The sequence below is a fragment of the Mustela putorius genome, unplaced genomic scaffold (assembly GCF_011764305.1).
Source record: "Mustela putorius furo isolate JIRA1106 unplaced genomic scaffold, ASM1176430v1.1 tig00003875_pilon_pilon_pilon, whole genome shotgun sequence".
NCBI lineage: Eukaryota > Metazoa > Chordata > Mammalia > Carnivora > Mustelidae > Mustela > Mustela putorius.
In genome coordinates, this window is record NW_025422026.1 from 5,326,044 (window position 1) to 5,340,485 (window position 14,442).

The following is a 14,442-nucleotide window of genomic DNA, read 5'->3' on the forward strand; positions in this document are numbered from 1 at the left end:
CCTGTCCAGAAGTCATGCTGGGCCCCAGTTGGAAGGTCACCTCTGGCCAGGCTTGTGGTGGGAGGGACAGTGCCTCAGGCCAAGGGCTCGCAGACCCTCGGACAAGACCGGCTCCAGGCCCAGCCTGGCCTTCTCCCCCACCAGCTGAGCTTCTCCCTACCCTTCCCCTCCATGCCAGGCCTCCTCGCTCTGCATACACCCCCCCCCCAGTTGTCTGGAGACTTGAGACCCCAGGGGCCCCTTCCTTCTCCTCAGCCACCCTGGTGACAAAACAAAGAAGGGACTTAAAATGGGCCTCAATTCGCTGAAGGAAGCTCGGGCTCTGGGGTTTGAGTGGAGCTTCCAGGCCACCTGGGGCTGTCCACAGGCATAACCCAGGCCCACACAGAGCCCCGCCCCAGGCTTGGCCAAAAATGTTGCCCAAGCTAAAGGCTTGCTCAGAGAAATGACTCAGCTGGAGCGCTCAGATGCAATTTCCACGTTTTACGAACTAAAGGTGTTTTCATAACAGCTGGGCATGATGAGCCAGCAGCAGACTGTAAACAGAGCAATGATCTGGTCGAAAACGCCCAGGTCTGAGCCCCCACCCATGAGCAGAGGCTCGGAGGCCAGAGGCCATCAGCTTTTCCACCGAGATGCTTCCATCACGCCCAGGTGAAGCCCAGGGATCCTCGCTCCATCCCGGCAAATAGCACAGGCTCCCAAAATACCACGGAGATGCACCCAGGCCATGTGTGACCGAGCAGGGAGGCAGGTGACAAAGCCAACCCCACAGAGCCTGCTTCTGTCCTTCCCCAGGCCTCCCGTGGGACTGGAAGACTTCCAAGAACCAGTGTCCTGGGACCAAAAGCCTGCAAGGCCTGGCCCTGAGCCAGCATTTGTAGGGGAGGGACCAGTACCCGGGCAAGGAAGATGTCCCTCTCCTCCCACAGCAATGACAGCTCTGCTTGGGGGGCCTACTGCAGTTGCCCAGGAGGGCAGTCCTTCAGCCTCCTGGAGGATGCAAAGGTCAGTGAGATGGGACCACCCTTATCCCCACCCCTCCCGCCTTCCCTCAGTCACTTATCAGGACTCTCTCTCGAGGGCCTACCTGTCAGCTTCACCCCAGGCCTTCCCAGCCCAGCAAATGGCACTGCCAGCCTCTGCCTGAAAACCAAGGAGTCCCCTTCCGTCCTAATTTTTCTGCTTCACAGCAAATCCTGTCGGCCTTATCTCCACTGCGCAGCTGACCTCAGCCCACTTCCCAGCCCTGCCCCCCTCCAGCCACTGGCTTGGCTCCCACAGCAGCCACGCTCCACTCCTCAGGGGGACGTGGTCACGGCATCTTTCCGACCACACCCTCTCCTGCCTGCGCATCCTCCCCTGGATCCTACCGCAGAGCAAAGCTTTTTAAAGAAACGAAGCCCACCAGCTTTGGCTTCAGGCACCCAACACCACACGCACAGCTGCGGGTAGATTCAAGGTTTACCTGTGGATAACGAAAGTGCAATACATTTGGAAGAAAATCTAGCAGAATGTTTTTATCACCTCAGGGTAAGGAATGAGTTCTTTTCTTTATAAGGTTTTATTTATTTATTTGATAGCACGAGAAAGCACAATCGAGGGAGCTGGAGAGGGAGAGGCAGAAGCAGGCTCCCCCCTGACCAGGAAGCCCGATGTGGGGCTCGATCCCAAGACCCTGGGATCACAACTGGAGTTGACAGCAGATACTTTGCCATCTGAGCCACCCAGGCGCCCCATGATTTCTCTTTTTATATAAACTTTTTGTAAGTTACTACATGAATAAGGGAAAGTGCATGTCCTATGTCCAAGGTCGATAAAATTTCCCAAAGCGAACCCAGCTTTGCACCCAGCGCTAAAGCCAAGAAGTGGGATACAGCCAGCAACTTGGAAAGTCCCATGGTGCCTCTTGATAAGGAAGAATATCCCAGGTATAGCTGTAAAGGAAAATACTAAATGAGCCTGATAACATTTACATTCAAATCTTCAACAAAATATACTATAACTGAGACGATAAGATATGTCCACAGTCTGGGAGGCGGTATTTGCCGTACATACAACCAGTAGCAGATTTGCTTCCAGAATATGTAAAGGACTTTTGTAAATCAAAACGACGGACAAACCAACCCAACAGAAAATTCAGCGTAAGTTGTGAACGAACACATCACAGGAAAAGAAACCTTTAAGGCCAAGGACCATTTAAGAAAAGAGTCTCTCCATTGCTGGTTTCAGAGAAATGCAAATTAAAACAACAGTAAAATATTCTGTCTCCCCCCATCAGACTGGCAAAAGGTAAAAGAAATAAACAAAAGGGGTACCTGGGTGGCTCAGTCAGTTCAATGTCTGCCTTTGGCTCAGGTCATGATCTCAGGGTTCTGGGATCTAGTTCCCCTAGAACTAGATCTAGTCTCCCTCTGCCTCTGCATCTCTCTTTCCTTCAAAACAAACAAACAAACAAACAAACAAACACCTGCCCCTACCAGATGTGGACCCCAGCCTCAGACATAGCTAGGGGGGCAGATTGGGAAGCGCTCTCTTCGCTCTTAGCCAGCTTGGTGGTGGTTACTGTGCTCCCCTATTCCAGAGCATCCGGCAGCCCCCATGGCTCCCGAGCCCAAGTTGGTAGGGGTCTCCCATTCAAGGAAGTAACAGCTGTAACTGGCCTCGGGAATTTGGACAGGGCCCACCGGAGGGGACAGCCGTGCCTGCCCTAGCATACCTGGGGACTCTGCTGGAAGATTTAGGGCAGAGGCTGGACTCCAGAGGGCCATTCACCACCGTGAGCTGATTGATCAGCAGAGATCTTGGCTTGGCATTGGCCTGAGCTTCCGCAGGGCCCAGACAGGGATGTCCTTGCACTGTGGCAGTGGGTTTAAAGGTCAGGAGAGACTGGAGGGGAGAGGGAGGCTGAAGCCTTAGCAGCCCTTGCCACCTACAGCGGCTTCAGGAAGGCCACCACAAAGGCCTGTTGAGGTTCAAGGAGAGGGGAAATGGCCTCCACTTTCTGTGGGAACACAGCAAGGTTTCACACCACATTGGACTGAAAAGACTTCTGTGACCATCTTTAGACAGTAGAAATAAGAAAATACTAGTATTTCGAGCTGGAATGAGTTGAGGCAGAGTAACACCATGCATTGAGTAGGAGCCCGTCAGGCTGTGGGGCAAGAGGCAGGGAGGCCCACGGGGAGGCTACTGCACCCGTCCTAGCCTTTGTAAGGAAGGAGCAGGGGGAGGGGACAGAATAGCGGGCGAGGCCCACTGATCATCTCGGCTTGGTCACCAACATGGCAAGACACTCTCCTTCTTGGGGGTTACCTTGTATTACCTGTAAAATGAGTGGGATGAAAACATAAAGGGAGGAGGGCTCTTATTCAATTGTGAACCCTTTGAGAATCTGATGGAGGGAATGAAACTTCTCCTCAAGGGAAGGAAAGTGCATTCAGGCCAAAGTCCCGGGGCACTCAGAGTCCACCTAGCTCAGTGGTTACGTGTGGGGCCTCTGGACCCAGACCGTCTGTGTGTGAATCTTGCCTCTGCTCCTTACCAGGCGAGGGCCCTCAGGTGAGTGACTCAGTCTCTGTGTCGCTGCTTCCCCACGTGTAGACGTTAGGAATGCGTTAGTCTTCAGGTCACCAAGGACCCAACACTCAGTAGTTCTTGCAGAAAACCATGGTCCAGGAAAAGCCCAGATGTGTGTGCTTGCTGGTGTTGGTTTGGGAGTTTGGACAGATGATCTTTGTCCCTTCTCAGAAAATCTCTTCATGGGACACTTGGGTGGCTCCGTGGGTTAAGCGTCTAGGGGTGTTTGGAAATGTAGGGTTGGGGGGACATGTCAGGATGGCCCTGTGATTGGGCATCTAGTGGAAAGGGGCCATTGCGACACAGGGAATAATTGTACATGAAGAATTATCCCCCACAATGCCAAGAGCATCTGTCTCCTGTTGAAAACCTCCCAAGCTCTGGAGGTCTCTAGAGTAGAAGCGATGGAACAGGGAGCACCGGAGACGTGGGCTGGCGCTTACCACCACCCGCTTACCACCACCCGCACCTCACTGGGGGCTGCTAGGGGCATGGGAAGCATGCAGGCCTGGGGCCAAGGTCCAAGAGGAGACACTGCAGAGACCCAGTTCTAGAACCAGGAGGTGGTCCTATGGGTGGGGACACACAATGTCTCTGCTGTTGTTTTGTTTTGTTTTGTTTTAATATTTTAAGTATTAGAGAAGGAGAGAGCAGTGGGCCGGGAGGGGAGCGGCTGAGGGAGAAGCACGAGCCTTGCTAAACAGGGAGCCCGGCGCGGGGCTCCATCCAGGAACCCCATGATCATGACCTGAGCCGAAGGCAGTCGCCCAACAACAGAGCCACCCAGGCGCCTCCTGTCTTTGCTCTCGCTCTCAGTTTCCTTAGGCCTTCTTGCCCAGCTCCCGGGGACGGCCCGGAGCATCACCACATCCTGCTGTGTCATGTCACATCCTTTGGTCAGTCCCCAAAGGGACCCTGACTCAGCAGCACAAGCAGTGGGGCAGGTTAAAGGAAGTGGAGGACACGTCACTGGTGCCTGACATCAGGTCCTTCCGCCTGGCCCAGTTCCCGGCAGGCAGGGCATCAGGGCCCTCTGGGGGTGTGGCCAAGCCCAGAGCTACGCCCCCCCACGCCCACCCCCAGCGGCTGGCAGGACCTTTGCCACCTTCAGGACTGGGGGACCTGAGAGGGCTGGATCTGATTCCCGAGCAGGAGGGAGGTGTCCTCCCAGCGGCCCCGAGGGCCAGACCAGATCTCACCATTGGGGCGCATGGGGGCGGGGGTGGGGGGGGTGGAGCCCCGCTCCTGCCTCAGGGTCACCAGCTACGTGGGGGCGGGGTGGGGTGGCTCGAGGAAATCTGCCCTCCGCTCGCCACGGACCCCTAAACCGAAGGCTTCGTGGTCATCATTTAACAGGAATGGGGTTTGTTGTTACTGTTCTGACGATAAAAGCAAATCGTGTTCATAGTCACAAGGCTTGAAAGGCCCAGGGAAGAAACTAAAAACCCGCCAGTCCCCACCTTGGACAACGGCTCTCAGCCTCCCCTTGTCTTTCCTTCTAGCTGTGGCTCAGTGTGCACCGGTAAACTCCATGGACACGTGCTATTTTATAACCAGGCCCTTTTTTTCCTTTTAAAATTATAATATGGCCACTTTTGTGTTTTCAAACATTAGAGACAAGGCAAAGCCTGCTCTTCCTTCTCCCACCCATTGGCACTAAGGACCCTGTCCCCCAGCGTCACCTGTGTGATGTGGGTGGGAACAGGTGAGCTGAGGTCACTGAGAATGGGCTCTTGGGAAGCCAGAGGTAGGCAGAGTGACACCCTCTCTTTGCCAGAACCAGCTTCCAAGCAGGAGAGTCACTGATCTGCCTGCCCAGTCCCCAGCTAATGGGCACCATGGGGAGTTCCCTCTGGGAATGAAAGGGGCCCCCTGTCTACAGCTCCCGCCACAGAATGTGGGCAACTGGGGCAGCTGTTCGGGGACTCCTGGGCTGCTCTGCAGAGGGCACTGTCTTCCCTCTTGCCCTTTCCCAAATGCAGGAGAAATCCATTTTCTCACCCTCCAAGCTCGGCCAATGTGTGTGAGTTCTGGTGAGCGCAGAGCCGAAGTGAGATGGCCTGTTTCCCACAGGCAGGTGTGGGTCACAGGCTGGACTCTGGCAGCCAGAAAAGTCCTCAGGTGATTGCAGCGGCCCTCCCTCTGCACCTGCTGTGTGCAGGGCACTGAGCCAAGCACTTTACAGTGTTAGTTCATCCCTTTCTTGTGACATCCCAGCAGGGAGGTATCATTATCCCCATTTAATGGATGAGGAAACTGAGCCTCAGCAAAGTGAAGTCATGGGTCATCTTCCTCATGGATGGATCAGGCATCTGAGGCCAAGGGAGCAGAGACGGCCTGCCCAGGACCGGGGTCGTCCTAAAGCAGACTTGTCCCCCGGACTGGGCCCCCCTCCTTCTGCCTGAGACACAGACCAGGGACTAAGGCTTCAATGGACCTATCTGGACAGCAGCCATGTTCTGGGCACAGGGCCTCCCCAACATCTACCCACTGCTGCCCCGCTGACTCATGGAGCCCAGAAAGTCCAAATTTTATGAGGTCAACCCAAGCACCCTGGGATTTCACATTCTCTGCCCTTATTGACATGTAGAGGTAGAACGGCTTTTTCCACTGGGCACATGGGCACTGGGGACATATGCATGTGCTCTGTCTCCTGAACCAACTGTCCAGTCACAGGTGACAGCTTCCAGGTGAGGAGCGAGGAGACTGGAGCTCCAGACGCACCTCTCCCCACTGAAGTCCAGCATAAACTTGGCCAGGTCTCCCTTTCTCCCTGAGCCTTGATTTCCTCATCTGAGGAACCCTAACCCCATGATTCTTTAAGGGCAGGCATGGTGAAGACATTTCTTTTGCCCCCCATCAACCCCCTTCCAGATGGCCCTTCCACCAGCGATAGCCATCATGTTTCACCTCGCGTGTGAGTGCTGATAGATTAGCAGTGACTGTCTGGAACACGGCAGAGAGAAGGATTCCACAGCTGTGTGGCGATGGATTAGTAATGTCTGCCATGGGAAAGGATAAAGAAGTAGTAGCACATGTGCCGTGCGTTTGCCATACCTGTGGTCCCCCAAGTGTCTTGTCCCAAGTGAGCCTTCAAGGAGTTCCCCAAGTGCTCCCCACAGGTGACGTGCCCCAGTAACCCCATTTCTGTGAAGACAGGCTCCTTGGAGAAATTACGCAGCTGTTGAGAGGGGATTTTGCATTGGTTCCTGCCTCTCATAGCCACTTCCTGCCCCAGATAACTTGCTCCAGTACCTGCCCTGGGGTTGACCTGTGAGGTCACACTGCTGTCTTTGACCTCTTTGATTCTGGGGACTCCTGTCCTGGAGCACAGGGCTTGCAGGCTGCTCTCTTTCCTGGCAGTGCCCCTGCTTCTAAACACCCACATGGCCAAATCTCACACTGCCTTAGGACCCATTCAGGGCTGACATGCAAACTCGGACCTTGTTTATGTGGCCGATGTGGAAGAATGCCTGACCCTCCAGGAAGCGCTTTTTTTATTTTATTTTTTTTATTTGATAGAGAGAGGCAAATAGAGCGAGAGGGAGAAACAGACTCCCCACTGAGCAGAGAGCCTGACGTGGGGCTCGATTCCAGGACCCTGGGATTATGACCTGAGCTGAAAGCAGATACATAAATAACCAACTGAGCCAGCCAGGTGCCCCCCCCAGGAGTGCATTTTAAAAGCAGAGACTTAGGTCTCTCTAATAATGGAACTCCAGATGTTGTGGCTGGTGTTTGGGACGTGTCTGGCAATGTGGGGATATGGCCCGACAAAGGTTGGCTTTGCTGCACCTTTGTCACGGTTTCACAGGTCTCTGTTGCATTTCCTCCTGGGATAGTCTTGTTTGGCTCTGATAGGTGATCCCACTCCACCTTGTTCCCCAAGCCTTCTGGGTCATAGAGCTCCCCACCCAGTGCTGAGGAAGGACTGAAGGGAAAGTCCTGTGCTGCTCAGTGGCTCTAAATTGCAGAGAGAATGCCTTCGAGTGGTGGAGAGCATTTTGCAGGATCCCCCAAAATATTCCTGAGAGTAGGAGTCCCACCTCCACCCAGTGCCCACATCCCTTTACAACTCCTCACCAAATGGATGCCCCGTTTCCACTCAAATGCCTCCAAAGATGAGGAGCTCCTTTGGAAGGATTGGAAATTCTAGGCATCTTTTTTTTTTCTTCCATGCGTCTTTATGTAGATTTAAGTTTCCTACAGTGAAACCATTCCTTCAACAAATTAATATGCCTACTACACGCCAGTACTGTTGTAGCCACTGGGGACAAGCAGTGAACAAAACAGGCAAAAATCCCGCCCTCATAGATCTGACAGGCCGGAGGGGGGAAAAGGCAACAAACAATTATGTAAAAAGGACACAGAGTCTGTCCCATGTGAAAAGTACTATGAAGCAAAAATGAAGCAAGGAAAGGGGGATGCGAGTGTTACGTTTGCATTTTAACATACTATAGGTAGTAAAGGCGACCTTCCAGCAAGTCCTGAGCAAGATGACCAGGCCAGGTCACATGGGTGTCTTGCCAGAGAAATCCAGGTAGAATGGCCAGTGCAAAGGCCCTGAGGTAGGCGTGCTATTGGAGGGACCGAGAAATAGAGAGGCTAGGGTGCTGGAGTCAGATGAGCCAGATGGAGAACTATAGGAGATGAGATGGGGTCAGGAAGGCCCCGGGGTAGAGTAGATGATTCTTGCAGACATATGGCTTTGGTAATGCAGGAAGCCAAATTTTTATAAGTAGGAATGGGTTGGATTCTAGTAGAAGCCCCAGCCGAGATAAAAAGAATACCCAGATCCAATCCGGCGAACCAAGTGAAGACCATGCTGGGAACTGAGAACGGGACCGGCATTTCTGGAACTCCAGCAGTGCCTGGCACATCACGTGGAGCCAAAAAGACAAGATAATTTAGTTTTTATAAGCAATTGTATTGATGTAGGAAAATAGAGACCAAATAAGGCTGGGCTTCCTTGGGCCTAGTTGGGGCTGGGGGAGGGTGTCCGTGTTCTCAGGCCTGGATCTGAGGAAAGGTGCAAAGGTGGGCATGGAATGGTACCCTCCCTGGCTGCTTGGGCCTGGGAGTGCCCCCCAGGCCCCTCGCCAGAGAAGAGTTTTTAGGAGACAGCGGAAATACCTAGACAAGGAGAGGCCCCGAACATTTGTCATGTGAACCTTCCAGGGAGTCAGCCCCAGCAGCCTGCTTGTCCCACACTGTCCTGATCCCTCAGGACCAAAGCCCCACCCACACCAGGGTAGCCACTGGGGAGGGGACTGCCCTGGGTCGTCCTCTTCAGCATCGGACTATCTCTGCCCATTGCCAGGAAGCCTGTGCAGCTCAGACATGCCCTGTGGTCTGGTCCCTAGGCTTGGGCGGAGGCTTCTGGCTCCAAGCCTACTTGACCACCCTCTCTCCTGGACCCGGAGCTGCAGGGAGCAAGGTCAGGCCCAGGACAGGCAAAGAACAAACACGCAGTGTGGCAGGAGAGTGGGTAGGAGGTGAAATGAGGCAGAGCAGGAGTCAGGGTAAATAGAAGGCCACGGGGAGGTGATGGCCAAGAGTCTGCACTTTTATCTTAAGTACTGCCCAGACCCTGCTCGGCGCAAGCCCGGCCCCAGCCCGGCAGAGCTGGCCAGGGACTCCGCAGGAACATTTAGAACTCTCAGTCGTCCGCCAGGACCTGACAACATGTCATTGTTACAGTCACGGGCGTAGATCGTTTTCTTCTAAATGGTATTTTTGGCTTGTGTTTATTTGCTTTGATACCAAGAGACAGGAGGCAGGGTCACAGGCTCGGCACACTTTTTCACCCAGGACTTCGGGGAGAGGGTCCCTTGGGAGTCCAGGTCCCACCGGGGACTGTGACCCCCATGTTCCCCCTTTGCCTTCTGCCCCAGCCCCTGTATAACCTGCCTAGCCCAGCCCAGCAAGTCCTGGCCACGGTGACCAGTGATGGCCAGGATCTGATGTCAGAGAGCTCAGTCAGGTCCCTGCCGCAGCCACCAACCCTTAGAATGGTCACTGGGATCAGTGCTGTGGGTTCACCGTCTGCTGTACATGTATGTGACCCTGAGCAAGTTGTCTCACCCCTGTAGGACCAAACGTTCTCATCTCTGAAACGGGTATGCTTCCTTTCGAGAGGATTACGTCTGACGCCGTGTGTGAAGCATTCAGCTTCAGGAACACATTGCAAGTACTCGACAAGGGTTGGCCATTACGGTTATTTTCATCATCATTACTGTCGGCCTGACCACCTTACAATCTCCTGTTGACACGGGATTTCACTGCCCGAGTTTGCATTCGTGTTTATGATTGTGTTGGCATCAAGCAGTCCTTTTTAATTGCTGCTGGCTAACAAGAAAAGAACAGAGGCGGATTTAATGCGTAAATGATGCGTTGAAGCCAAGTGAAGGCCAAATGATGTAACAGCCCACTGTGTAAACAGAAGTATTGCAGTAATTCAAATAGAGAAAAGTGGTGGGAGCACTGAGTCATCCTGCACGCGGCACACCCGTCGGGATCTCAGGCACCCGTCGGGATCTCAGACGCTGAAGGAGCGCTGCTCCCATTGGTGGGCTCCCCCGTCCCCACGAGTGGCGATTGGTTTCAGCCAAACAGCATCAGCCTTCCCTTTAGACGAATGTTCATTTTGGACTGTACAGGGTTCGTAGTTTTGCTTGTATTTATTACGTGAGTTTCTCTCCAGAATGTATTGCTCAGTAAAAAAACAAATTCTTTTTTTTTTTTTTTTAAGATTGTATTTATTTATTTGACAATGAGCAAGCGCAAGCAGGGGGAGCAGGAGGCAGAGGGAGGAGGAGAAGCAGACTCCCTGTTGAGCAAAGAGCCCGATGTGGGGCTCCATCCTAAGACCCCGCGATCATAACCTGAGCCGAGGGCAGAGGCCTAACGGACTGAGCCACCCAGGTGCCAAAAACAAATTGTCATATGCTACCTTTTGATAAGAAGGGGGAGTATAAGAAAATACATGGAGAGAAAGATAAATGTCTATGTGTATGTATAGATGTATTTTTTTCTTTCTTTCTGGAAGGATAAGTCAGATCTAGTAAAAATTGGTGCTCAGGTATAGCGGGGGCCATACAGAAGGGGCAGAGCTAGGATGGCTTTATGCATCTTTTTCTGTATAGTGTCGACCTTTGAATCATTCTGGGTGGATGGCTGGGTAAGAAGTGTGACAAGAAACGTGCGCCTAACAGAACAACAGTAGCGTTCCTCGAGCAGCACTGGGGAGACTGCGGGGGGGTCTCTCTCCCGTAGAGGGAACGCTGGAGGCTCACTGTTGCTGATAAACAGCCCTATTGCTTCCTGGGAGAACTCTCTTCCTAGAATACTATCTGGAAGTATTTCTTCTGTCTAAACAATGAGAAGGTCAGGAAGATTAGCCCTGGCAGGACTCTCAGATGAGCGAGCCCAGAAAGCACAATGCTGTGGCCGGTGCTGGGAGATGGGGTGTAGCCACCTGTCCCCCATGTGGCCAGCCCGCCAGGTGCCCTGTAGAGAGCCCTGTCCTCTAGTGTGCCTAAAATGGCCCCTGCAGCCCCCAGCCGCCAAGCAGGCATCCGGAGAAGCAGCTGCCAGCAAGGCCCCACCAGACCCACCAGCCCAGTCCATTCACCACGGCGGGCTGCCCACGTCTCCTGCGCGTCATGATGTGGACAAGTCAGGACCTGCCAGTCTGACCTCAGAGCTTAGAGGTCAAAGGAGCAGGTAGCTCGCAAAATAGGTACAAGTCACCTCGGGGACCACCTAGGGACCAGGCCACACCAAAGGCTGCTTTGAGCACAGACAGCATTGCAAGGAGGCTAGCAACTCTCCTATCTAGGAAAAAAAAAAAAAAAAAGTCTGACCACCCCAGAGAGCTGCAGTGAGTACAGAAATTTCGTGCCGGAAAGCCTGGTTTTAGCCCGGTGTGGAAGCATTGGGAAAGCATTCCTGCTTCGGAAGGAAGGAGGAAGCCACTTAATCGCAGAGGCGATCGATTCAAGCCAGGTGCCGGCTGAGAACTTCTCAGGCATCACCTGATGCGCGGGATAGATCTTTATCCCGTTTTACAGAGGAGGGAACTGGGGCCCCAGGAGGTGATGTGATCTGCCCCGGGGGCCTGCAGAGCGGGATCTGGACGGACAACCAGCAGCACACCTGGAAGGCCTCTCACGAGGTGTGTGTGGGGGCGAGGCGGCGGCACCACGGGACACACATTTCAGAAACGGCAACACAGACTTCTGGGAGGATACGGGCCAGCGGGCCTTGTCCAGGGAAGAGTCAAACGTGAACCTCAGCCCAACAGCCTGTGCCACGTCACCCGCGGCAACTGGCTTGTGATGCAGTCGTGGTTCAGCCTCTTCTAGAGCAGAGAGCTGAGTGGTTTAAGCATGTGGGCTTTCCATGATGGGTCCCCAGCTTCATAGTGAGGGTCTCCCTCTTTCTGACTGTGACTCCCAGCAAGCCGTCTGGACCTCAGTTTCTGAATCTGTAAAACGGGGCTGCTCCCAGAGCCTGCCTCGTGTTCTGAGCCGTAAATGAAGCAATCAGCAGAAGGCGCTTAGCCCCGTCACGGAATCAGCAAACGAGTGCCCTAGGACTTCCAGGCATTCAGTCAGGGCAACCCTTGCTGCCTGGTCACTTGCTTGGATGCCCGCATAGGTGTAATTTTAGAAGACGTACCTGAGTGCACCTGAGCATTGGGGTCATGGAAACCTCAGCCTGGCAACCCTGGCCAACGCTGAGCCTGCAGGGGTGTGGCTTCTCAAGGTGATGAGTGACACCCCATCTTTCCCAGCCTACAGACCCTCTGACCAAGTGATGAACGTACTCAGCTTCCCCAAGGCAGTTCCCTACCTACAGGGAACACGGGAGGGTCACTAATGATGCCTCCGGCGTAGGGCTTTTGTAGGGCTCCCCCCTTCCTCCCTACATATCTTCTCCCCACCATAGTCAGTGAACCTTGCAAAAAGTCTAATTAGTAACATTTTCCAAAAACTGTCCAGTGCTCTGAGAATTCAGTTCAACACCCTGACTGGCCTGCCATGGCCTAACTGGCCTGCCATGGCCTAACTCTGACCCATCCCATCTCTTCCGCTCTGGCTGCTCCCACTGCACCAAGAAGTGTCTGCTTTCCAAGCACACGAGCTCATGCCTAGACCTGTGACCTCCTGGTTTCCTTGGCCTGGGACGTCCTCTCTCCAGATCTCCACATCACTGCCTCCTTCTTAGCTTCAGTTCCAGTATCACCTCTTCCAAGAAGCCTTCCCTGACTACCCTAGGGACAGCAGCTGTCACCCTCCCCCAAGCACTACATTACCCTCTTTATTATTTATGCTGTACTTCATGGTGATCTGAACTTCTCTTGTAACCTGGCTTATCCACCTGCTATCTGCCTTCCTTACCACAGGAGCACTGGAGGAGGTCCTGTGCCCACAAGGTGCTCAGTCAAGGTCCATGGAACAGATGCATGAGGTGTACAAGCAACCCTCCCCAAACAGGGTTTCATGGTCCCAATACCTTAGCCTCACCCCGAGTTCTCTCTGTGCTCCCCGGCCTCACTCGAGTCTCAAGAACCTTGGTTGGAGGTCTCCACCAGCGGAAAAGCTCTTGAAGCCCCTCATTGTTGGCAATGGCTCTCCCTCCTGGGTCTCTCCAGCACCCTGCTCGGCCAAGTGCACCCCCTGCCCCAGGCACTAGTGCTGGGGCCTTTAATGGGCAGGTGGCCCCCGTGAAGGTTCTCTGCTCCCAGGGTGTACCGCGCCGTGGAGCAAGAGCGCCCGCCCTCCTCCAGTATTAACTGACTTTCTCCCCAGAGATGTTTGTTTTAGGGATTAAAGTTAGTGGAAGAGCCTGTAAGGTCCAGAATCATGTATTTCCTTCCTGGCAGCCAGCACCACATTTGTCATCTCGTTTCCCCAAGCCCCTGATAATAGGGTTCCAAACACATTGCTTTGATAGCATCGTACAAGGGCAGAACTCCAGCGCTTCCCCGGAGGGGGGCCGGGCGCTCCTGGCTTCATGCCCGCTTTCCCTCCTTTCTGAGGCCAGCCGTGAGGCCCACGATCATCTTCTCTTCTGTTTTCTTCTCAAGTACCACACTGATCTTAAGGACCCCCATGCATCAGTCAGTCAAGAAATAGGCTAGCACATGTTCGTAAATTTTCCAAATAATACCTTCCAAGCACTATGAGTTTAAACAAGTACATTTTAAAAACAGATCAATCGAGATATGATTGACGCACTCTGAACCGCTCGGGTTTAAAGGGTTCCACCTGATCCGTTTTGACATCCGTGCACACCCGTGAAACCCTCCGCCCCACTGAGATCACGAAGGCTGTCTGTCACTCCCAAACGCGTCCTCCCGGCCCCTCTTCCCCAAGCAGCTACCAATCTGCTTTCTAAATACACATTTAAGGCAAAGCTGTCTCAGTGCGATCCCTGGGATTGTTCCTTACCTGGGTTCGGCGTTATCCTGAGTGTTACTGAGGAGATGCTGTAGAGACACAGAGGGCTGTTTGCCATGGGGCTTAGCAGTTTTCTCCCTCACTGCCAGGTGTCTGGGTGCATGGTTCCCGCAGACAATTCCTGCTGCCTCCTGCGCCATTCCCTTACCGAACTCTGGACCAGTGGCTCTCTGCTGGGTGCGACTCTGGCCCCCACCCCCAGGGGATATTAGGCAATGTCTGGGGAATTTTTTTTTAATGGTTGTCACAGTCGGGTGGTGGTGCCCCTGGGATGAAGTGATTAGAGACCAGCGATAGTGCTAAATATCCTACAATACACAGGACAGTCTCCACAAAAAAAAGAATGATCCAGTGGCCCGAGGGGTCAATAGTGCTGATGCTGAGAAACCTTATTCTG

General features: G+C 53.6%; 1 long non-coding RNA gene across 2 annotated transcripts; it reads left to right on the forward strand.

The window, feature by feature from the left end:
* The first annotated feature begins 298 nt into the window (after positions 1-298).
* On the forward strand, positions 299-10,317 carry LOC106006944. Of its 2 annotated transcripts, XR_006602673.1 has the most exons (3): positions 299-1,008; positions 1,194-1,533; positions 9,672-10,317. It is a non-coding gene; the product is annotated as an uncharacterized LOC106006944 (long non-coding RNA). The 2 variants fall into 2 exon arrangements; XR_006602672.1 differs by having other exon boundaries at positions 299-1,533.
* The last annotated feature ends 4,125 nt before the right edge of the window (positions 10,318-14,442 follow it).